Here is a 9,910-nt window from a genome sequence, read left to right on the forward strand (position 1 = left end):
CGGTAATAAGACACCGTTGCAGTAATAAGACACACCGTTGCGGTTATAAGACACACCGTTGCGGTAATAAGACACACCGTTGCGGTAATATTATGCCAATTTACCGGCACGGTGTGTCTTGTAAAAAGGCCAATCACAGTCTCCATCACTTTTGAGGAGTATTTAGAGAACTGGACTCTACGCCGTCCATTCTTGTGAACCTGTTGAGAGCCTTTGCGACCACGGATAATGGCGTTGCGTGTCTCTGATGGGAAAGTATAAACCAGGCTTTTATCTGCAGTCATCTGAATCTAATTCAGAAGGGGGACAAAGGGTCTGTCAAGTAGCATGTGGGCACCAGGTTCAGGTTCAGATAAAAACATGGTGAGTCGGTAAGGAAGCTACTTTATGCTATAACAACAGAGAGTGGTACGGCTCCCATCTACCTGAATCCTCTTGCAAAGGCTTACGTCTCGGCCCGACCGCTCCGGTCATCACAGGATCGTGGGCTAGCAGTGCCTACACCATGCTCAAGACAATCCAGACTCTTTTCATGCATCGTTCCACAAATGTGGAATGACCTTCCAAGCACTACCAGAACAGCGGCTTCCTTTTCAATTTTCAAGAAACTCCTGAAGACCCTGCTCTTCAGAGAGCATCATCTAAACTAGCACCATCCCTGCCCCCCCTCCACCCCCCACCCCACCCCCACCCCACCCCCCACCCCCCACGTCACCTCCTTTGTTCCCTCCTCGCAATGATTGATGTCAAGTTGTTGTTATTGTTGTTAGCCGCTTTGGACAAAAGTGTCTGCTAAATACATAAACATAAACATAGCAACAAGCAAAATGCCTTTCCTCCGCCTACCTTTCTCTCTTTTGTTTCTATATGCAATAAAACCTTGTTTCCATTTTCTTTTTTTCTTAACCACACTAACTGTATAAAGCGAGCGTGTGAACCGAGGCCACATTCCTTGATTGTGTAACAATCTTGGCCATTGAAGAAGATTCACACTCCTCAAGATGAGGTTGGACCTCTCTGGACTTGCAGCATTGGTGGTACATTGGGGTCCAGTATTATACAGTTTGTCTGCTATGTCTTCAAAGCACAGTTGGAAAAACTTAGACAGCACCCTAGGAAATCATGCTTCAGGCTTCAAACTTGAGAAAAACACCAGAAAAACACTCTGTAACAGAAATGAACTCTGTTGAAAATGGCATTGTGAAAGGCAGAAAGTGCTCATTTCCCAAAGCTCTTTAACCTCCTGGGACCCAAACTTGAATTTGGTTTCATTTAAAAGAAATAGCGTATCTAGCTATTACAGATTAGTCGACTGTAATTAACATAAACAAAGTTACAATATTTTTATTCAATAAAAAATTATTAAATTAAAATGTTGTCAAATATCCTTAAAAAAGAAAGACAACTTTTTTTAATTAAAGTCATATAAAGTGTCCATAAATAATGACAAAAAGGTCTAAGTAGAAGACAATAAATTTTTAAAGTGCAAGGAGCCAACGTCCAAGTATGTGGATGCTGGGCCCTAGGAGGTTAAAGAGAATGCATCACATAAATAGTGTTGAAACATAGTTGGTAGCACAGCTGCCTTGCAGCAAGAAGGTTGCAGATTCAAATCCTGGCTGCAGCTTTCTGAGAAGAAGTAGCATGTTCTCCCCATGCACTTGCAGGTTTTCTCTGTAGCCAGAGACATGCAAGTTAGGCTAACTGACTGCATTGTTACATCTTCAGTTTGTCACGATCCAGTCCAGCTGTACTCCTGGCTGCAGCTCTGCCTCTGGCCACACCCATCAGCGTTCCTTTTTCTACTCCTGATTGTGGATAACCTGACCAGCCAGCCTCATGCTTCCTTTTGGGAAGCAATGGGTCTGGAAACTCTTCTATTGAAATAACCCCACCCCCTGAGAAATCTAACCAAGCCAATCAGTGCTGAGCAGCGTACGTCACACACCACGATGCTGAGTTTCTCATAAACAACGAAAACCGCGGCGGAGTTTGCTGCGGCTCTTTCCTCTGTTCTAGATGACTTGAACGTGTCTTTAATCAATTTCCCTCTGGGATTAAAAAAGTATTTTTGAATTTTGAATTTTGATTTGAATTGAAAACCACAACAAGAAGAAGCACTAAAAGCTGTCGCCAGACACCATTTTTGACTACAGCTGAAAAACTAGTCATCATTTCTGCCTATTTTCTGATTGGTTATTTTTGAGCTGGCTAGTCCCGCCCCTCAAGACCCTCCCTGCCTGTGAGTAACCAGACTAGCTCTCTGTGTAGAACAGAGGACGAGCCTGGCATACCAGGCTAGATTGTGGATTCCTTCCACCTTCATCTGACCCTATCCATGACCTCTCTGTTTCAGGTTATCTGTAGTTTAAGCCTGTTCACAGCTTTCACAGTACAAATATTTCCTTTTGTATGGTATTTTGGATATCTGCTACAAATGTGTTCAATTGGTCCATCACTGAGTTGGACACCACCACACTACAACTACAACTAACCCCTGCTGCACACTGGAAGCGGCAGTGGAAAGGTTTAATCAGGAGAATCGCTGCTCTCCAGTGCACACCGAGAGTCCCAAGCCTAATTTATACTTCTCCATCTACGTTGGGACGTATGTACAGTCTATGGTTGGGACAGACGCACGCAACGCCATTATTGGTCCTTTTGCAAGCCTGCTGGAAAAACCTCACATCCGTCCGTCGAGACAAAGAACGCAAGCTTGTGAATGGTCAGGACACCCTCAAAAACATAAAGAGAGCTGAGGATATCTAGAGGCAGACACGAAACAGCTTGAAAAAAACCTCGCGGAAAAACTCTAAAAATATGAAAATTTTATTCCCCGTGACTGGAGGAGTGAAAAGATACACAGCAAGTGTTTCATTGGTGGATGGAAATGATGGGAAACGTGGGTTTAGAGGTGGCAAGCGCATGAAGAAGTGGAAGATGATTGACAAATTTGTCCGTGTTTAAAAGTCTCTTCAATACAAAAAAAAAACCCCACAAAATAAACACTATCTTGGACCAGGTGCAGGACAGGATACCACAGAACAGTGCTACGCCCTCTGTTGTCCTGGCGGGGAATTGCTTTGCAATGCTCCCCAGAAGACGGAGAAGTATGCGGGCCCTCGTTGAGCTGACAGAGAAGTATGAATTAGGCTTCAGCCGCAAAGCGTCTTCTCCGCTGTGCTCCTCGCTCAAATCACGAGATCACAAAATTCCTCAAGTTTATGCCGTCTGCCATTAGACCAAAAACAAGGGAATCACATTTGATATCTCTTTTTGATGTCATAGATGATGCTGGTCCTCTCCACTGCCCAGATTAAAGCCACAATAAACACACCACTGCCCTTCTGTAATAATGCAGAGAGTAAAGAAGCCGTTAGGTCTCTTGTGTTGACGTAATCTGTATAGATATAAAATCGTATCGCTGCAACAGACCTTTATTTTGAAAATTACTGGGGTTTTTAAACTGAAACCGTGTGTGATTTCCTGTCTAGCCTCTGTAGACTATGATGGATTCTGTTTGAAGCAGTGACATTCCACGCCGCTGATGATTCCAGCTGTGCTTTATACTATTAACTAGAGGTGCTGAAAAAAATCAATTCAAGTCTGACTCTGGATTCTTATTTATAAAGATTCAGAATCGATTCCAAGAACAGACATTCTTCATGAAATGGCAAGTTGAAAGAGTCAATAGTAAATGGTCTGTATTTGTATAGCACCGTCTTAGGGTTTATACAACACCCCAAGGCGCTTCACAACACAATCAGTCATTCACTCATTCATGTTGATGATGAGCTACAATGGGGCGATAAAGAGACGGACACTGGTACTGTTCCCTCTGACCACCACCAGCAGGCAAGGTGAGTTACATGCCTTGCCCAAGGACACACCAGCAGCATTCTCTGACAGGAACTGGAATTGATCCTACAACCTTCCGGTTCCTGGACAACCCACTCTACCTCCTGAGCTACACATCAGTAGCACTTTACCAAAAAGGGTCCCTTTATTAACCCTACTTAATGGATTATTATGCATTAATAAACAAACGTTCCTGATATTAACTATTAAGTGTCCCCAAAGTTTGGACAAAGGGCCAGGGGGTGTCTGCTTAGTAATACCGCAACACTAACATTAAGCAGTTTTTAATAGTTTATTTAATGGTTAATTAATATTTAATAATGCACAAAGTATAGTTAATAAAGGGACCCTTCTTATAAAATGTTACCGACACATTGAGTTATCTCCCACTGCCCTTACAGCTTGGGTTAACAAACGCATGGAGGTTTAGCATACAGTTAGCTAACCACAACTATTATGGAATAGCTTTATTTGCATATCAAAAGCAGAACCTTCTGCGCGTCTTCCGCTCGCTAATCTGTGCTCCACAGCCAGTGAATAGTCAGAGTTAAGCATAAGGAGGAAGGCTGGAGCACTCAAAGTGAGAAAAAATGTCAACACTTCTGATGAAGACCAAATAAGTGTTGAAACATTCGCATCTCGTGCTCCAGCCTTCCTCCTTAGGTTTATTTGTATGTTTGTTGTTTGTTTGTTTTAACCTTGAACAGACCCATGTGCACAAGCAGGAAAAGAGCCCCTCTGATCTCCGTGACAGGAGTGGGGGAATTGCAGATAGCTGTTGTTTGTCTGAAGATGGACAGATCTTGACTTAAAAATGGAAGGAAAAACTACCAGCATACGCACAGCTTGAAGAAGGATCTGGTAGACTGAAAGGTAATGCATAAAGGTGTGTAATGGCTCACTTAAAGCACCGGTTACCATGCCAATGTGTGACTTATCAGTTCACTCATAAAACAGCATTTTTTTTGTTCAGTCACAAAAATTGCAAGACCTTTTAAGTTTGAGGAACTGGAATATGACGGTGAAGCAAGAGGAAACGAGAAGCTCTTTAATGCAGCTAGAGGTAAACTTATCCGCTCCACATATATTTGCACAGTTAATGCCTTACAATTTTTCTCGATTGCTTAAACACATTTCTTGAAACTATGCCTCATATTTTAAGACCAGTAAACACAATCCATAACATCTCACCCAATGTTCCAAACATCATGTAGGTCAAAATGAAACTCTACACTCAAAACCCAACTTTGCCTACAGACACAAGGCCTCAAAAACACACACACTACAACACAGTCTTGCACATACAGTAGGTGCAATAAATTAAAAACAATAGTTGTAAAACTGGAAAGTTGGTTGCTTGTGGTTCTTCCCCATAAAAACTTTTTCACATGATGGACACAGAAGACAGTGTACGTACAGTGGTGAATTTTATTCATGCACCATACAGTACAACACACACCAAACACACACCAGACATCATTCCACCTCAGCATCTGGTCTTTGGTCTGGGTCAGGCCAGAGAGTCTCATCCACATCACAGGCTATCGGCACTCACCGGGGGGCGGCAACAGTGGAGCAACTCACATTGGGCTGGACTCGTTGCCCCACCTCCCTCATAGTCATACCATGGACAAGGACATGGTCAACTAAAGCGGCTTGAATTTCATCCGAGACCACTTGTCTCCTTGCCCTCGCTTTTCCCCTCCACCTCCTCCTCCCTTGTGTCTTAGACCTCCGCCTCTTCTTCCTCTTCCAACTCTTTCACCTCCCCTTCCCTGGTGTCCTAGATCTCCTCCTCTCCCTCCTTTTCCAAATCTTCCACCTTCTCCTCCCTGGTGTCTTATACCTCCTCTTCTTCATCCTCACCCCCCCCCCCCCCCCAGTGTTGTAGACATCCTCTTGCTCTTCCTCCTTTTCCACTTTCTCCTGTTGTCTTATACCTCTTCTTCCTCTTCCTCTTCCACCTCTTCTTGCACCTCCTTCACCCTAGTGTCCTGGAGCTCCTCCTCCTCTCCCTCCTTTTTCCACTTTCTCCTCCTGGTGTCTTATACCTCTTCCTCTTCCTTCTCTTCCACCTCTCCCTTCCATGGTGTCCTAGACCTCCACTTCCACCGCCTGAAAGCAGCTGAAAACTCACCTGTTCAAGCTGGCTTTGGTGTGACCTTCACCACCCTCCTTGTTCTACTCTCCCCACCTATTCCACCTTCCTCAGGATCCACTGATTCCCCTCTTTCCTTTTCACTCTCTCTCTCTCTTTCTTTACATTTTTTATCACAATGGTCTATTTTTTGATCATTTGAAATATATTTTTAACCATTTTCTAAATTCTTTTTTATATTTAAATTTTTTTTGTTTTTGTGAAGCGCCTCATGATTTTTATCTTGAGAGGCGCTATAGAAACGATATTTTCGTCTTCTTCCTCTGCCCTGTCCTAGACCTCCTCCTCCTCCTCTTCTTCCACTTCCTCCACCCTGGTGTCCTAGACCTCCTCCTCTTCCACTTCCTCCACCCTGGTGTCCTAGACCTCCTCCTCTTCCACCACCTCCATCCTGGGGTCCTAGACCTCCTCCTCTTCCACCTTCTCCACCCTGGTGTCCTAGACCTCCTCCTCTTACCCCTCCTCCACCCTGGCATCCCAGACCTCCTCCTCTTCCACTTCCTCCACCCTGGTGTCCTAGACCTCCTCCTCTTCCACCTTCTCCACCCTGGTGTCCTAGACCTCCTCCTCTTACCCCTCCTCCACCCTGGTGTCCTAGACCTCCTCCTCTTCCACCTTCTCCACCCTGGTGTCCTAGACCTCCTCCTCTTACCCCTCCTCCACCCTGGCATCCCAGACCTCCTCCTCTTCCACTTCCTCCACCCTGGTGTCCTAGACCTCCTCCTCTTCCCCCTCCTCCACCCTGGCATCCCAGACCTCCTCCTCTTCCACTTCCTCCACCCTGGTGTCCTAGACCTCCTCCTCTTCCACCACCTCCACCCTGGCATCCCAGACCTCCTCCTCTTCCCCCTCCTCCACCCTGGTGTCCTAGACCTCCTCCTCTTCCATGTCCTCCACCCTGGTGTCCTAGGTTGTTTCTCAATGTCAAGACGCCTGGCCTTGCGAGGCAATGTCTTGCGAGGCCAGGCGCCTTGCTTACGAGGACACTGTCCTTGGGGTGGCATAATGGGTGGGTGGGGTGGGGGTGGGGGTAAATATGGAGTAGATGACATTTAAACACCTAATGAACCTACAGTAGTAAAACCTTAACTCAATAAATATTTGTTCACCACAAACCTCCTGCTGATTCATGCAGAAAATACTAAAACACTAAAAAATAGAAAAGTCTAATAAAATTTTGATTGCGTGTTTATTTTATTCTTGTTGAAGAACACCAGCAGGTGGCTATAGACTAAATTTGAATTTAATGAACCATTTTAACATTTAAGTTATCCCTATTTTACAAAGCAACTATTTATCCCAGTACAAATATTATTATTACTAGTCAGATTGAAAATACGATGTCAACAGGTATTTTGTTAGTAGTAGAAATTTAGTAGAAAGTCCCCTTCTGACATAATGGTGCCGATGCCTATGAGCCCGAAAAAATGTTTGACCAAGCAGCATTTCCCCCATCCAACCAGTGAAATAAAGTACAGAAATATAATTTTACTTATTGATAAAAAATAAGCAGAAACTGCTTCAATGATCAGTTAGTGCATTCAGTAACCACAGCTTGCCTTCTTTGTCCAAACAATTCCATGATTAACATCCAAACACGAACAGACAAAACTAAAGTTCAGAGAGTCTAAATGGCTGAACATCTTTTAAGGTGAGGCCGAGGCCTTTCCCCAGAGTTAGCTCTGAAGTCATGTGGCTCTGATGCTCATGAATTATTCAGATTTTTAAGCATTTAATTCCACTTGAACAGAAGAGTTACAAAAAAATTCACCCCCCTCAGAGTTGTCATGAATGCAAACTAGATTTATTAATAAATGTTATTTTTTTTAACCAGGCTGTAAACATGTTTATTTCTGCTGTGAAATTGGCAATTTTAACATGGGAGTCAATGAGGATTTGCTCACGTCTGCTGCCAGCCCTCTAGTGGATGAATGTGGAACAGCAATTTTTGCCACTTCCTTGTTGGCTTCAAATTTATAGCAGAATTATGGGGCTTGGTAAAGCAGGGAAAGGCATGGTTCAGGGAAATGAGTGGGCTTTTAAAAAATAGCATCACGGATTTGGAATTTGAGTTAAAAAAAATAGTTATGGTGTTTAAAGGGACTTTACGGAGTTTTGAATTTTTATGCTCGCGATTGCCCCCTCAGGCCAAAAGCGTAACGGCAGCTTCAATAGCAGGCTCGTGCATGAGGCGCGCGTGCTGTACGTGCACACTCCTTAACGAAAATACAGCTGAGACAGTCCCGTGTGTGTGTGTGTGTGTGTGGGGGGGGGGGGGGGGGGGACAGAGGACAGGAGAACATGCACCTAATTAATTAAATAATTTGGTTCTGTACCTTTCTCTTCAGCACAGCCGACAAAGGTTTAAGATGGGTCAGTCCTCCTGCATGCTCAGATCATTCCCTTCCCTTGCTTGAAAAATTGTTCCAAAATGAAAGTTGAACCCACATCTTTTTTATCTGTGAATTCAATGCCGTTCGGCGAGTCTCAAATAAAAATTTGGGCATCTTGCTGTAAAAAAATATACCATTAATGTAAAAAGTAAACTGTGCATAAATTACGTCCACACCAAGAATGGAACCAGGATCTACTGCACAAAAGCCTGACATTTAATTAGGTGAGCTAAAGCACCAGCAATGTCTCTTGTATCTGTAACTTTTATATTCTAGATGACAGCTGAAACAATGTTCAAAGAACGGTTCGGAGAGAAAATGGCTATTTTGTTGCTAATTTGCAGGAAATATCTAGAAGAAAGTAGCTAAGGGTCCTCAGAAATGTAGCTAGGTTCATCACTAGGCGTTAGGAACAGCGACAAAGTCGCTGAGTTGGCACTGCCTCTCTCTCTGCTGCTAAAGCTACTGAAAGCAAATGCTACGGGTGATGCCTGAGCGTGAACGCGCATGCCTGCTCGACCCGAGCAGCTCTCTTTTTCTGTGATTTTACAGAAAAACAGGCAATCACAGTAAAAATGCCAGGGCTCATTCTACAGGACCAGGGCATTGCAGGAGAATGTATGAAGAAGAAATTTATTATTTCTATCCATGTTTTGGCTGTCAAACTTCCATAATGCCCTTTTAAGCAATCAAGAAAACCTGTAATAGGAAGCTTAGCCCTCATATTAAATAGTCTTTGTATGAACAGTAAAAGTTAGCAGAATGATGAAACCTAGAAACTAAAATAGTTTAATCTTACAGTTCCTTGGAGACATTGAATCGATCTAAAGCAGAACCCTTAGAGGAGATAAAAAATAATACATATTATTTAAAATAGATTGTATGTTTTTTTGAAGTTGTTTTGTTACACAGCACTGTAAATGTTTGTAGAGTTCCTATTTCCTCACATTTGACACCACAGTGCTACAAGGAAGTGAAGACAAAAGGGCTTTCACATTCACAAGGTTTACTGGTTGACTTTTTCAGTTTCAGGAACACAGCAGAGAAGTTTTAACCGTTTGGTTGTTTCTTTATTAGGGTAAGGTTACTTTGTTCTGACAGTGGTGAGTATTACATCTACTGTTGTAAGAACAAGTAAACCACCTGGTCAATTTCCCTTTCGTACTTCAGGCAACGCTGCACCAAGCCTAAAACACACACACACACACACACACACACACACACACACACACACACACACACACACACACACACACACACACACACACACATACACACACACACACCTTAGGCCACAAAAAATATCATTATTATGTAGTTAGACAGAACTAAATGACAAGGAGGAGGAATCTGAGTTGTGCCATTTAGGCAGGTAGAAAATGACAGAAAGTGGAAATTAAAACAAGTGAGAGAGAAGAACAGGAAGAGGAAAAACTGCGTAGGAAACAAGCATACAGAGGCAGAAGTGCAAGTCTTTTGTGTCATGAGAGGGAGCAGCGGA

Source organism: Nothobranchius furzeri, chromosome 10 (assembly GCF_043380555.1).
Source record: "Nothobranchius furzeri strain GRZ-AD chromosome 10, NfurGRZ-RIMD1, whole genome shotgun sequence".
In the NCBI taxonomy this organism is placed as follows: Eukaryota; Metazoa; Chordata; class Actinopteri; order Cyprinodontiformes; family Nothobranchiidae; genus Nothobranchius; species Nothobranchius furzeri.